Source organism: Chinchilla lanigera, unplaced genomic scaffold, assembly GCF_000276665.1.
Source record: "Chinchilla lanigera isolate Chin_1 unplaced genomic scaffold, ChiLan1.0 scaffold00097, whole genome shotgun sequence".
Classification (NCBI taxonomy): Eukaryota; Metazoa; Chordata; class Mammalia; order Rodentia; family Chinchillidae; genus Chinchilla; species Chinchilla lanigera.
Window position 1 is genome coordinate 511,243 of NW_004955498.1, and position 16,366 is coordinate 527,608.

Genomic DNA, 16,366 nt, shown 5'->3' on the forward strand with positions numbered 1-16,366 from the left:
AATATTCATTTTGGGGCTTGAAATATACCTCATTGGTACAGCGCTTAGTTAACATGCACAAGGTCCTGTGTGTAATCTCCATTAACACACACACACACACACACACAAATTCGTTTCACCACTAACAAGTTCTACCTTACACACACAAAACAAAATTAACACAAACACAATTCAGCCAAATTCTTTGTTATATTACAACAAGGATAGCTTTCTCTCCAGTTTCTAATAACATACTCCTTATTTCCACCTGAGATCTCATGAGAATAGCTTTTACAATCCATATCTCTACCAACATTCTGTTCAGGTTTTCTTTGGTATACCCTAAGAAGATGGATATTTTTTTATACAGCTCTCATCTTTTTGCTTGGTGCCTTGACCAAAATGGGCCTTAATAGTCTCTTCATGGCCATCCAGGTTTTTCTAACAGTCAAAACTCTTCCACCTTTAACTTACTACCCAGCTCCAAAACTGCTTCAACATTTTTAGATATTTGTTATAGCGGTGCCTCGCCTCTAAGGATCAGTGTTGTCTTGGCTTGTGCTACCATCACAAACTCTCAAGTGCCTGTTTAATTTGTAAAATGCATCTGTATTTTATCTATATCATTCAATTTTCTCAGAATTACTATAGTTGAGAAACTGAAATTTTAGAAAAGAGACACTACATATTTGCAAAATGCTATATGTATTATATAGACACTATCTATACCATTACAGGGTTATCATTGTTACATAGATAGTATTGCATAAATACTGTTACAATAGCTGTACTTCAGTATCACGTAGTTATTATAGTTTAGATCTAGAATGTCCTCTAAATGGCTCCTGTATTCAGAGGTGGGACTTTTGGAAGGTGATTGGACCTTGGGGCGCTATAGCTGACTTGCTGTTAGGAGGTGGAGTCCAGTGGAGGTGGGTCACTGGAGCATGACCTGGAAGGGTTCTTCTCTCTCCCAGGCTCCTCACTCTCAAGCTGCTTCCTGACGATCATGATGTGTGAGCAGCTGTCCTCTGCCATACCCTTCTACCTTGTCCTTTCTGCCTTGGACTGGCTGACGATGGACTGGAAGCATGAGCCAGAATAAACATCTCCTCCTTCGAGGTAAGGTGTCAAGTCCTGTGTCCCAGCAACGAGCCTGTCACTAAGACAATACTTGTGTGGGTATAAGATGGATGCAATAAATGCTTGCTGAATGACCATAAGAAGACAAGAAGACTAGAGAGATTAATATATGAAATAAATAATTGGAAACAGTGGTCCTCAAAATATTCACAATTGACCAGTTGTCAGGATTACTTACAAGAATTAATACAACTAACATAGTGGTACTTCTGTTTTTCGCATGAATGAATGTTTCAGCAAAGAATTAAAATGTGATGACTTGGGCATGCATCTTATCAAATTCAGCACCATGTTTCCCATTCATCCATTTTCAGTAGCAAGCAGCAATTGAGAAATCATTCTCCAAACAATCAGGTTCATAGGCAGGAGAATTTGCCACCTCAATATCAATACCTACTGTAAAATCATAGAAATCAGACAGTGAGTATTAACATAAGGACTAACAAGTAGGTCAGTGGAATTCTATGAAGAGCACAGAAGCAGACCAGTGAATATGAGGAAACTTAATACATAACAGAACTGACACTGCATGATGGTGGAGGGAACAAAAAAGAAAAAGACTATCCCATAAGACTTGCTAGGATAACGTGTTGCCCATATGGGAAAGAAATGAAATTGGACCCGTACCTCACACCATACGAAAATCAATTCCAGATGCTCCTGGAGCTTAATGTGAAAGGCCTAACTTTAAAACTTTTAGAAATAATACAGAAAATGAATATTTAGGATGTTGGAGAAAGGAAAGATTTATTAAACAAGACAGAAAAAGCTCATGCCATAAAAAAATTGGCATATTTGGCAGTTTTTAAATTAAGACTGTCTGGCTAAAAAGAAAAAAAGATACAATAAAGATACTGATAAAACAATCCAAACACTCAGAGAAGACATTTCTACTAGACATAACTGGCAAATGAATGCTAGAGATATAAAGGAAAACTAGAAAAATGAGCAAAAGTCACATACATACGTTTCACCTATGAGGAAAACAGAATGGCCAATAAAAGATACTCAACCACACTGGTGACCAAGGTAATAAGAATTAAAATCACAATGATATACAAGTTTTCCCCATCAGAATGACTAAAATTAAAATGTTTGCTGATGCTAAGAGATGACAGCAAAGTAGAATGAATGGAATTATTGAACACCACCAATAGGAATAAGATTTGCTATAATTACTTTGGAAAACTATTTGGCATTATTTAATTAAATATGTGCATATTCTTTAAGCCAATAATTCTACACAGAGATACTTGTAGCTGTCATCAAGCTATTTAACAGCTAGTAATTCATGAATGTCTTAATCTCTTTTCTGTTGCTATAACAAGTATACAAGGCCAGTTTCTTTATAAAGAGAAGAGGCTTATTAAGCACAAAGTTCTTGAATTTCAACAGTATGCTGGTATCTTCTGTGCTCTTATACCAAATGGCATCATAATAGAAGGACTTCAGAAGGGAGTAGTAAATAGCACCCATGGCGGAAAGATTTAGGAGAGATGCCAGGTTCCTATATAGTAACCCATTTTTGTGGGAACTCATCCAGTCCCAGGAGAGCTGTATTAATCCCTTACAAGGGTAGTGACCTCATAACCTAATTATCTCCCAGAAATCACTGCCTCTTAAAAGTTCTACAACGTAAACACTGCCAACCTTACAGCACATAAGCCCCTGGGGCACAAACTCAAAACATAAAGCAAACCATAGAAGACCCCAACCAATTAGAATAGATGTCAGCCTGTAGCCAATATTAGTGCAGATCCCCTGACTATTCACACATGACAGAAACTCTTGTGCTTGGGTACAAAAAACACATAAACAAATGTTTCTACCAGCATTTTGTACTGTCTATCACCAATTAAATGTTGTAAAATTTTCAAACCGCTGGCAGTTATAAAAACATAAACTACAGCCACGTGTATCAATATGGATGAATATCAAAAACACAAAATGGGGTGAAATAACCACTCTCCGAAGGATACATATAAAATGAATGTCTCTATTCACATGAGGCTTAAAATCAAGAAAAATTTCATTTCCATCCCTGCTTGCCCAGAAACAAGATCTATTCCCTGATCTTCATGGCTAGAGGCTCAAAATTTAATGCACATTTTAGGAGCAATCAAGCTTGCCCACGGCAGGGGTGGAGTGGTGGAGGAATCAGAGGGCCAGTGGAAGCAATCTAGTTTAAACAATAAGTACAAGACTTGAAGTCACAAAAATTGAATTCTTGGCCTTCAACATAATAGCTTTGTGACAATGGAAAATGTATTTAAAATTATGGTGGATAACAGAAATTATCTTCTCCATAACTACAATTACAAATATGACATATTATATAGGGGAGATAATACTAAATATGAGATTTTTTAAAGTTTATTCAATGTTTCATAGTGACTGCTTTGACCTAAAGATGTGCATATTTATCTTAAATATTGAATATATAAGAGAATACTGCAGATGCAAAATGCACCTATCATCAATTTTGAAGGCACATATTATTATTCATTTGACAAATTTTTTTCAGTTTTTAATTTTTATTAATACATGCTTCCAGTACATAATGAGTCCATTCATGGTGTAGAGTCGGTACATGCACATAACACATTTAAATTCCTCATTTCATCCCTTTTCCCTCCTTTCTTTCCCCTTTTCCATTCATTTCTTGATCCCCTTCCTATTTATTTCTTATTATCTATCTTATATTTTGTCCTTTCTTTTATTTTGTGTTCCCATATAAGAGAAACCATGCAATATTAAAGCTTTGTATTAATATTGCATATTAATATTAATAGCCCTTTATGTGTGTCTTATTTAATTCACTTCATATTATGTTCTCAAGGTGCATCCATTTTCCTACAAATAACTCGTTTTCCTTCTTCATAGAACAGTAGTACTCCACTGTGCACAAATACCATACTTTTTTTATCCATTCATCTGTTAATGGACAGATAAGCCACATCTAAGATTTAGCTATCATGAATTGTACTGTCATACACATGAGCATGCATGGATCACTGTAATATGATGTAATGAACACTTTAAGGAAGATACCTAGGGGGCGAATAGCTGGGTCCAGTGAAATTTCTAGTTTGAGTCTTCTGAGGAATCTCCATTCTGATTTCCACAGTGGCCGTACTTATTTATACAATGTAGAAAAGTTCCTTCCCCCGACAGCCTCAGTTAAAGTAACTTACTGGGCATTCTGCGGCAGAGTTCACTTGGGTTTCTCCAGCAAATTCTTGTTTACAGCTTTGATAAAATAATGTAAGATTCAGTATGAAGAATCCAGATCAAACTGGGAGCAGTGTTTGGTTAAGTGAAGCTAAGGAGGAAAACCCAAGCTGTAAGGTCAATGTCAAATGAGGTAAAAAGTTACCAAGCATCAGACTTCAAAATGTGCAATTCCCATGCAGATGAGAGCTTAAACTATATAGATTGTAGCAAGGGAATTTTGGTCTTAAGACAGAAATACATACTTGCAAGGAGTCAAAGAACATGATTCCAGCCTACATCTAGGAAAAGTAAGAGTGAGCTAGATCCAGGCAGGGCTGGATCCCTCCAACACACAACAAAATCTCCTGCCTTACTTAATACACTACTATATATGACTTTCTGTCACTGTGTACACAGAAGAAACATAAGAAAGCATGGCAGATCTAAGGCAGTGCTCCTTCTCTACTGCAGATATATTATAAATCTAGAAAGGGTTATGAGCTAAAAACAATCAATAACTGTTATGGTTTGTGTCTGTGTGTCCCCCCAAAGCCTCATGTGGCCATGGGGCAGGCTTTTAGAGTTTGATTGATTAGGGGTGTGAGAGCTGCACCTGCCCTGGGGTGGATAGTTTGCATATGTAAGGGAGAGAAAGAGGGTGCTTCTGACCATTTCCTCCCTTGTGTGTGTTTGTTGCTTTGCTGTGTTCTGCCATCATGAGCTGTAGCTCTCTGCAATGTGCCAGTCTGCCTTGTAATCTGCCAAGTATGGACTGAAACCTCCACAAACTGTAAGCGAAATAAACCTTTCCTTCCTTAATTTTGGGCGTCAGGTATTTTGTCCCAGCAACAAGAGAAAAGTAACCAAGATAATAACCATAACAGTTACCAGCATTTGAATACTTAAAACATATACTGAATAAGCCCTTTATGTGTATTATATCATTAATAATCAGCAAATCCCAGGATGAAATATTATGATTGTCTTTATCTTATAATGAAGAGCCTCACTGAAGCTATAAAACCAGTATGTGAGAGAACCAAGAGTTCACCCTAGCTTGTATGACTTCACACCCCATGCTCATTACCACTACATACCATCTCCTATTTCTTGCCAAAATGGTACTTCGTATAGTCTCATGTTACCAGTAATAGACACCATACCATGTGCTAATTTGAAATTAGGTTATCATGGATTGCCCTTTTAGATTTTAATCAAAGCAGATGTGAAGATATTAGTAGTGACAGTGAGATGTTGTGCTAATTACACTTCACTTTAATAACATAAGCAAAACTACAATTTGAGCTCAACTTGTCTTTGCAGGTCCTCTTGTGGTATAATTTAACTACTGCAGTTTGGATCTATAAGGTATCTTATAATATATGCAATTTTCCAACAATGAATCATAAAAGATACAAAAAGTCAGCACTTAAAGGCCTGGGAAATTTAGTTGGAGAAATATATTTTTGAGAACTGTATTTTGTTGATTCACTTCAGTGATTATACTAATGGAGTAAAATATTTCTTAACAGACCTATCTTCTGGACAATATTTACACTTGATCTGGAGTCTAGGTACTATATCTCTAGGCTAGCACTACCCATTGTGGTAGCCATGTACCACATGTGGCTTTTGAGTACTTCAAATGTGGATAGTTCAGTAAGAAACTAAATTTTTTATTTCATTCCTCTATATTTGATTTTAAGTAATTTACCTTTAAGGTTTCAAATTTATAATAATTTTTTATTCTTTTTATACAACTACTTTTTATCTTTGCCACTGAAATTTCAACATCTGAATTGATATGTGGTATAATTATAAATTACATACTGGGTTGCAGATACTTAATATTAAAAAGATATAATATCTCATTAATTTTATATTGACTACATGTTAGAGTATTCCAAGCGTAATTCTTCAAATAAAGCATCATATTAAAATTAATTTCACCTATTTCTTTTTACATTATTGAGGCAACCAGTAGATAATTTAAAAGTATGTATGTGGCTCACATTTATATTTTTATTGGAAAATTCTGCTTTAGAGCATTTAAATATAAATGAATTCTAGCAGGTATCATGTTTTGCAGAGATATTCTATAAATGAGATATTATACATGCAGCATTGGTCAGGACTGATCTTCACCGTAGTAAAAGCAGTATCTCTTAAAGTCAAGTATTCCTTCTGGTGTGCAAGAATAAGATACAATATCAGTGACATAGATTGCCAGTTTTATTTTTACCCTTAAGGCCTCAAAGTTGGAGAACAGAGCAGTATCAAGGCAGAGGCTTCTCGCTAGAACATCTCTAAACATTAGTCCCAACCTCTGTCCTCACATGAATTGGGTATTCCTGTTCATTTCTGACTGACATGACCTTTTAGCAGTGTCCAAGAGAGCTGCTTGTTTACTGCTGTAAGAATGCACAGAGTTTCTTAATTGCCTTGAATAACTTGTTATGGTATAAAAATATTCCACTGAATGCCAAAATACACTTATTACAAAAAGTCAGTATTGCATTTGTCAGTGGATTAAAGGAGCATTGGAATCTTTATTTAAAAGTTTCATATCATACATTTTGAAAAGGAAATAATGATTAGCATTTTCAACAAAATTTCTTATTAATGATAACTACTGACAACTTACAGAGATGATCCATTAAAAATGCCTGATCAGAAATTGCAAGGAGCCCTTCAAATATTGAACCTTTCTTTCTACCTTCCTTCCTCTGACAAATATTTATAGTATACCTACTTGGTAGATTCCATGCTCGGAGCTGATTCAATGCATAGAATCTGTCTGGGAACAAAACAAACAAAATATTCTGCTCTCAAAATGCCAGCGATTGAAGCAGGCACAAGAACTACTGGACATCTCTACTGTAAATGCCCTTCTGAAGTGTAAATTCACTTTGTTATACCATATCGTACCATCTATTCATCCCAGAAGCAAGGGAACTGAGCTGTGCATATCATTTGATGGTGTTTATTCTTTCATTATGTTTTAATATTCTGCAAAGATAGGATGTTTGGATCATTGCTCCTAGATCTTTACCCGAGGCTCTCTTTCCCATATCCTTCCCTCTTCAATCCTTCAACGGAGAATAATAAATTCTCATTTACAGAATACAGAACTAGATCTCATTAGACTGCATCTCATCTACCCTGGAACAGGGAAAACTGCTAATCTGGTTGCAATGATACGTTCCCATGGGAGGATGCTGAACTATATCTATTTATATAAAGAATCTTTTGTACAATCTCAAGACCTTCAAGTTTACCCACAAGCTCCAAGTCATAATGTTGAGTTCTGTCTTCCTGGGACATCCTTTTCTAAAAGTTGCACAGCCCTCATCTCCCCTCATTGTGTTAAGAGTTTAGAATCTAACTGCATCCTGTTGTGTTGCCTCTGCAACTCTAGGAGGCCCAGAGGCCTTTATGCAAATGGCCCCATTGCTTGCCCAGACCTTTGTTTTTGTTTTTGTTTTTTTGTTTTTTTTGGTTTTTCTCTGGTACCGGGAACCGAACTCACGACCTTGCGCTTGCCAGGCAGGCGCTTTGCCGCTGAGCTAAATCCCCAGCCCCTTGCTTGCTCAGACCTTTGGAAGACCCTGCCGTGGGTTATGCTACCCACACATGATTAGAACCTCTCTCCTCCATGTGCCCTGAACCCAATTCTTAAGGCAGCACCGCCCACTTTTTGCATACTAGGGCATACGTATGATGTGAAATTTAATAGCACCCTGGGGTAAAGAGGAGAGCACCAGGGATATTCAAAGCAAGTTGTCACAATCTGCTGCATTTAGGTTGAATAAGTATGAACACTATATTAAGAAAAATAAAACACCAAGCATTATGGTAGGAGTTAAATATTGAATTTGATGAAAATAATGAGACTGTTGAGCTTCCTTTCATAAATATAACTTTACTTCTTCTTGTAAAATTTGTTAAGAGTTGGCAATACTCTCTCCAATCCCTCTCTTTTCAACTCTAACTACTCTTCCTTATTTCTTGTTTGTTTTACAAACTGTCCCTGCCGTGCTCACAGTTTTCTGTATCACCTCCTCCCGCTCCCAATAAGGATCCATGGGTATTATTTCCCCCTTAATCTTGCAGTGTTTTATAAAAACTGAAGCATCTATGAAGTATCTTTATTCTCCTCCACTGTTCCTCAGATAAGAGGCAGCACACGCTGCCCTATATATTGTCTTGTACACTTGACAAAATATTCTGAAGATTGAGACTTTTCACTACCACTGCTTAGAAATCTCCTTCTTTATTTTTCAGCAGCACCCTATTTTATCCAGCAGATGTTCCCTAGTTTATTTACATACCCTACAATGGCAGAACTCATGGCGTGTTTTACTGTTAACTGTAAACTGAAAGGGTGTGACCGATGAATAGAGTCCTACATACCAGAATGCAGCATGGGCAGCTCTTTATAGAGGTTGTACTATTATGGAGTCCACTAGCAAAGCATGACACTTCCTGTTTCTCTACAGTTTTTCCTTCCATTTTCCCTTGCACTCTTCCCAATCAGGGTGCTGCATGAAACCACAGTGCCTAAGAAGACTTGGAGATCATAGGAAACAATATACTGAAACACTTCAAAAAATCAATATGGTTGCGCTGTAATATGGACAGTAGTAGGGAGGCAGATGCAAACATAGTGCAAAACTGCTAAAGGCTAGAAATTAGGCGGGAAAGTGCATACATGTACATATAGAGCAACTTCAAATAGTTCAGCATGATGTAGATGGCGCATGTGTATGTAGGTCAGGGAAACAGATTTAAATACAGATGTACAGATAAGGGTAAATCTTCAATAAGCATAATATACTTTTTAAATGGAACTGTGAACCAAACACTGAAAGTGACATGATTATTCACTAGGAGAGAGAGGGAACAATTTGGAGACAAGGTTAGAAGCTATACTTCCCTGAATATGTTCTATTTGTAGATTTGTTTTGATTTTGGAACTGCAATAATGTTTTTATTTAATCATAAGACAAAATTAAATTTTAAAAAGCCTTCCATAAATTTTTAAATCAAGACAAAGCAAATGAGTATAACTATTTACTAAGTTGGTAGCATAACATCCCAAAGAGGCACTGCACTATTCTATTCTTGTATACATTTGATTTTTTTCATGAAAATAGGAAGAGGGGGAAGAGAAGAAGATATCAGCCAGAAAGATGGGAGAAAAACACAAAATGGAGTCACAGAAACCATTATTTAAGCAACAAAGTATAATCAAAACAGTCTAATGCTGCCCAGAAGTCAAATAAAATAAAGACTATGAAGCATCTATTACATTTAACAACATCCAGAGAGAGTTGATTAAAAGAACATTACATGTGGTTTGAAAAGGGCAAATGTGCTTACAGAGACAACACACAGAATGTAAAATCAAGAATAATCTGCATAACCAATGATATGTGGATAGGATTCTCTTCCTTGTGGCCTCCCATGCTTCCAGATTCAACCTAAGACCCTAAGTGATATTATATATGTTCTACAAGACAAGTCCAATGCTACCAAAATGAAGAGAGTGCCTTCCATGAGCCTCCAAGTTTATAAAGGTCTCCAAGTCTTTCTGAAAGCACTGGAAGGAATAAAGTCAGTAAAATTAAATCTGCTTGTAATGTAGCACAGCATATTGTTTATTATTATTATTATTATTATTAAACAGATACTGATGCCTTGCTCAGTAAGTAACAAGCACTATTGTAACAAATTAATAAATATTGTTATTTAATCCTCCTACCAACCATAAGGTGGCTACTATTACTCTGAATTTTTATTCTGGTTGTATTAATGACTTGGCAATTTTTACGAAGTCACTTCCGCAGCCTATGCTTTAGTTTGACCCACTGTACAATAGAGGCTTTCAGCTGAGGAGATTGTTTCATTTTGTTTGTTTTGTTTTGTTTTGGGACAGGATCTTGCTATATAGTCTAGGCTGGCCTTTAACTCACTATGTAACCCAGGCTGGTCTCAAACTCTTGATCTTCCTGCCTCAGCTCTCTAACTGCTGGGATTACAGTCTGGCGCCAGCATTCCCAGCTTCAGCGGGGGCGATTTCTCAGAGATCTTTTCAAACTCAACATTCTATGAGCTGCGGTAGAGATAAATGAGCACTGGACACTGACCTAATGTGATAAGCAGAAGGGTAATACAGACCCCATCCTCTCTTTTTCCTTCTTCTCTCAGCTTTGAGTTCTATTGTTACCCCTGTGGAAGGTACACAATGTCAAATAACTATAGTGCCTGGCTTTTAGTAAATGCTCAACAAATATTTGTTAAATGAATTAATGAGTGGAAAATTCAACTATCCTAGCTTCCATGCATTAAAAATCCTGCTCTGACATTTCTCCGTCCAGAGTAGCACTGGAATTTTGGTCAAGGGTGTATGTGTGTACATGTGCCTGCATGCAAACCATGCTACATTCCTGTCTAGATTCCTTTTACTCAAGGGGGAAAAAAAAAAAACCTATTGTGGTCGTTTAAAAAATTGCAGTAAAGAATTTTTCTGCTCAGAAACTACAGGTCAGGTACAAAAAAAGGAACAGATTTTTGGAAGCAGTGAAAAGTGGCTTGAGGCTCTTAAGAAAGTTGACTGAGAAATTTAAACATTAAGAGAAAGTTACATGTCAAATTCTGCTGTTGATGGATTCAATTAAATGGCTGTTCCTTTAGGCTGAACACAGGCTTGGTAAAGTTTTCTTATGTACATTTGCTTCTGGATCAATCAACAAATAATTAAAACTTGAACGCCATTCTTTAAATGTTCTGCTGCCAAATTTTTGAGGTAAGTGAAAAATGTAGGGACACTGTGCCTTAAGAAAATTAAACTCAGAAAATAGATATATTAGGTGGAGATTATTCTTGCTACAAAACAAGTTCACTGCACGCAGAGTTCCTTTAAATAGCTTGCTCCCTCAGTGCCCTTAAGATGTGACTGGATTCTCCAAAATTGTATCTACACAAAGCTTTTAAGGAAAACACGTTTTGTAAAGTGAGGTTCTTCTGTATTTAATACTTCCCAATTTTAAACTGCCACTGTGCGTTCATTGATTTTAATAGTTATGTGCACTGAAGACTTACTTTTAAGAAGTAAAGAGCTGAATCTCCCCACTGGAAAATTTCCAGTAAACACACTCAGAGGAGTCACATAATAAAGGAGGGAGGATTTGAAGTTATTTCTATTGAATACTTGGCGACCTCATGATAGAACCAGCACATTTTGTTCATGGTTGCATACAGTTTTTGGATGCTATTTTCCCTATATGCATTTTGGTGTAATTCCTAGGTCAGGCTTATTAGTAATCCTTGAAAGTCTTCTTTGTTGTTCCATTTGTTAATTTGCTTTATTTTACCCAATGCACCCGTCCTACACTTAGGAATGTTTCCCTTTGAGGTGTAGATGTACAGCATCCTTTTTGTTGTATTTTGTAGGCAGAAAAGGAGACCTGAATATAACCTTCTGCAGTGGCGGGGAAGAGAAAGAAGATTTAAAGCAGGAACATTTGAGAATGAGAAGCAGCAAAAGTGGTGCTCCTGAGGGAATAGTCTTTCTCGTGGCATGCTGCCCAGAAGCTGCTATTCCTTCCTGGCTAAAGCCACAGGGAAGATGAAAAGCAGAGTCCAACAAACAGAGGCGAATTGTGGTGGGAAACAGAGCTTCGTGGAAGTCAGCACATTGCGAGGCTGGGACGTTCGATGTGAAAGCAAGACAAGCCAGGAAGCTACGTGGCGCAGTTGGCGGCACGTGGGACTCATGTCTCTCACTGCAAGCAGGAACGAGTGTTCCCAGTGAGGGTGCAGTCCTGGGCTTATGCAACCATGGATGGAGTTGGAAGGAGGATCCTGAGACCATTCGGGAGAATAGGGCTGCCCTGAGAGAAGATACAGACAAAAAGTGGAGAGGCAAGGAAACCTGAATTCAAAAATACCACAGGGCGTAAATGTGCAAGGCCAAAGGAACAGTGAAAGTGGCAGTAGCCGCAGAACAGCAAAACAACAGCAGAGAAACAGTTTGCATCAGATCACAGACACTGGACAAATGCAGAGGGAATCTAGGAGCCCCGGATGTTCACAAGAAAGTATCAGTGAGAGATCCAAACCAAGGATATCACATCCTTGCAACAGGAGAAAAGAAGAGAAAAGCAAGCAAACAGAATTAAGACCCAGCCTTGGGCCGGGGATATAGCTCTGTGGCACAAGTGCCTGCCCGGCAAGCGCAAGGTCCTGAGTTCAAGTCCCAGTACCAAAAAAAAAAAAAAGAGACCCAGCCTACCATTTTCACATTTCAAGATGTGGCAGGATGAGATTAAGGCCACGGGGATCAAGTAGGATAGACAGAACCAGCACTTAGGACAAGGTGTGCCTGCTATGGTGAGACATGGACTTTTTGACAAAGTAGCGTTCCAAATAACTTTCCCAGTGAGAACACCCTCCCAATAGACCTTGCTCCCTTAAACCAGCCCCACCCTAGAGGCTCTGGAGGTCCTTCACAATTTCAGCCATCTCCTGCCTGCAGCTAAACTCACTCCAGGCATGCTGGTGCCAGCAATTGACCCCACAGGTCACAGTTTCCCCCAAGGGATGTGACACCTGGTTCTTCACCTTTAGCAAGAGCCTAGGCTGAGTTCCCTTGCATTCCATAGGCCTGTTTAACAAGTACCACATCTACTAAAACCATCAGGAAACTTTCAAGCTGGTTTCTTATGAACAAATACATAATCCTATAATCCGTGGAAAATATTTTGGACAGATACCCTTCCCCGTATGGTGTGGTATCTCACACAACCAGAGAGTTACAGACTAGCCCAACCCCCAAAGCACACCTACTCTGCTGTGACCGGCCAGTCTGGTCAGAGGGCCTCATCCAGTGCAGTTAACCTTTTCATGCCAGTCACGGGCACAATCTTCCCTTGGAACTACAATGTTTTTAAGTCTTCTTCTACTAGGGTGCAAGTTACGCATAAATAAAGAATAGGTAAATAATGTTGGATGGAATACATGTTCATTTTCAACATAGAATGCACTAGTTTACCCCAAGCACATAAATAAGGTACTTGGAAGGTAATATTTGCCTTTGGTAAGCTTAAATGTCATACTTTTGGATAACCAAAACTTGGTTATATGGATTTGATTTTTTTTAAGCCCTCCTATTCAATGGATAGTTTGGGGATCTGCTTAGTTGATTTTTCAAAATAAAATGTTCCTTAAAGTTCATTTCTAGGTGATTTTAAATGTTTAAAGTTCATGCTTTTTCCTGGAAGTATATTGCCAACAAAGTAAAAACTCTTCTTAAATACAGTAAGAATATAATACTCCGTTTGCCTTGAAGTATAACTTGACATAACTTTAAACAACAGAAGCTCAAACTAGACCTTGAAAGTACAGGGAAATGAAGTGAGATAAATCAGGCACACAAGTTTAAATATCCCATAACTTCTCTAATATGAAAAATCCAAAGTAGGAATAATTTTTAAAACAAAATAAAAGATAGACACTTAAATGGGAAAGAGATAGAGATTATAAATGGGAAAGAGATCTAGGCATAGAGGGTAGGAGTAAAGAGGGGGCGGGAAGGGAAATAAAAAGGATTCAAATATGTTAAATACATGTACCTCCTCCCTCTGTTGAATGTAAACATTATGCCCTACAAACCTGTACTAAGAAAGAAAATATTTTTTCTTAAATTTTAGAACAAAGAAAGTAAGTAAAAATGTCCTTGAGCCTCTAATGAAACAGATATATCAAAGACCATATACTTTAGTAGGGAAGAATATAACATCTGACCTTTGAACTAAAAACTATTATTTTCGAATTGTGTGTGATATTTAACCAGTTTCTTTATCTGGTTTCCCTTGGTAACCTTGCATTCTTCCTAAAATTACACTCAAATCAGAAACATTGTAGGGGCGGAGGAAGAAAGCTGAGAAATAGGTTCACGGAGAAATGGAAAAGCAGGATCCTATGCAAACAACCTTCCATGTCCCCAGTGGCCCCTGACTGGCTTCACAAGGCCACACATATAACACCACCTAGGATGTCCCAAGGAGTCATCGAGAAATATTAAATCAAATTTGGTGTTTTTTGTTGAATAAAAAGCACAAGAGAGTACATGAGACTTTTAGAAATTTTCCAACTTTGGGACAAACAAAGGGATAAACTGTATTAGGAGAAAATGTAGTTATGAAGAATACCCCATTCCATCACAGACAATAGCCTGTTCCTTTGAAGGTAATACCCCATTCCTTCATGAAAAATATCCCATTTCTTCCTGGAGATTATTTTCTCATTTATAGTTTAATGATAAGCAGTAGGAATGAGTCTCACTTATTGAACACTTGCATTCAAACTGACAGTGTCTGATCTTAACTTCAAATCCAGAATTGTCAGGCTCCAAGCCCTTTCCTTGCTCAACAACTCAATAAGAAGAAAATCTAATTAAAGATAGGCCAAGCATTTCATTAGGCATATCTCCAAAGATATAGAAATTACCAAGGAGCACATGCAAAGATGCTCAACATAATTATCCATCAAGGGATACAAATTAAAACACAGTGAGCTGCCACTTCATTCTGTAGAGTCTCCATTTGAATGCATAACTTCTTTTTCAAAAATGATATTGATCTATTGCTTTGGTATTGATTCATTCTATGTAACTCTAAGAGAGGGATGGTTACAATAAAAATGACAGGTACTAACAACTGTTCATGAAAATATGGAAGAACTGGAACCCTTATACACTGCTAGTGGCAATATAAAATGGTGTATCTGCTTTGCAGAAGAGTCTGGCCATTGTATAAAACATCAAACATAGATTCATTCACCATATGACACAGCGAGTCTATTCCTTAGGTATGTACTGGAGAAGAATGATGTAAGTATTCATGCAAAAACTTGTACCTGAATGTCTACAGCAGTGTTTTTCATAGTAGCCAAACAATGGAGGCAATTCAAACGTCCATCAACGGAGTAATGGATAAACAAAATGTTAAGTAATGGATAAACAAAATGTAGTATACCCATACAGCAGAATATCATCCAGCCATAAAAACAAATGAAGCACGATATATGCTATCATCAGAATGAACCTCAAAAACATGATGTTAAATAAAAGAATCTAGTCCCAAAAGGCCACATATTGTACAATGCCATTTATAAGAAAACCAAGAACAGGCAAAGCTGCTAAAATAGCAGGTAAGCTGGTGATTATTACCAGGGGCTGAGGAAATTGAGGCTGAAAAGAATAGAAAATGATGGCTAAGTAGTGTGGGATTTCTTTTGAGGGAGATGAAAGTGTTCTAAAAGTGATTACGGTGATAGATTCTCCACTCCAAGTATACCAAAAAACACTGAATTTTACACTTTCCATGGGTGAACTGTATGGTATGTAGTCCCTTCAATAAAGCTGGTATATTAAGAAGATGATTTTTGCCTCAAACAGCACATTTAAAGGCCCCTTAGCATTCAGTTTATTCACATGTGAATGCTTGAAATTGCTTACGAAACACTGATGGCTTTGGAATGAAGATTGGTGGTGTGCTTCTGCTTCTTTATTTTCAGCGTGTGCTCCTCTAAGTGTGCTGCATAAAGGAAAGTCTTTATGCTGTTATTTCTTCCTAATATCAGGAAAAAGATATTTAGTTTAGAGAATTGTAGTTCACAGTATAATATATTCATATTAAAGCAAAAGGTAAATCTATCTTGGCATACAGAAGTCCTTTGTTTACATTTTATCAAATTTTCCCTATTATAAAATAATATATTGTCAGCCTGGAAAATACGGAAAAATGCAAAAATGATGAGAAACAAAGACAACTCTATTCCCACCCATAGTATAACAACTGTTAACATTTTGGATTGTTTTTTCCTTTGTTTTGCAATGTGTATTTTTCCACATATTATAACTGTGATCACGTAGTGTACTTCAGGGGTTATCCACTATCTAATTTCATTATTGCTTTGCAGAATGAACCTAGTGAAATGTGGACACTGACCTGTCTCTCAAGCTTCC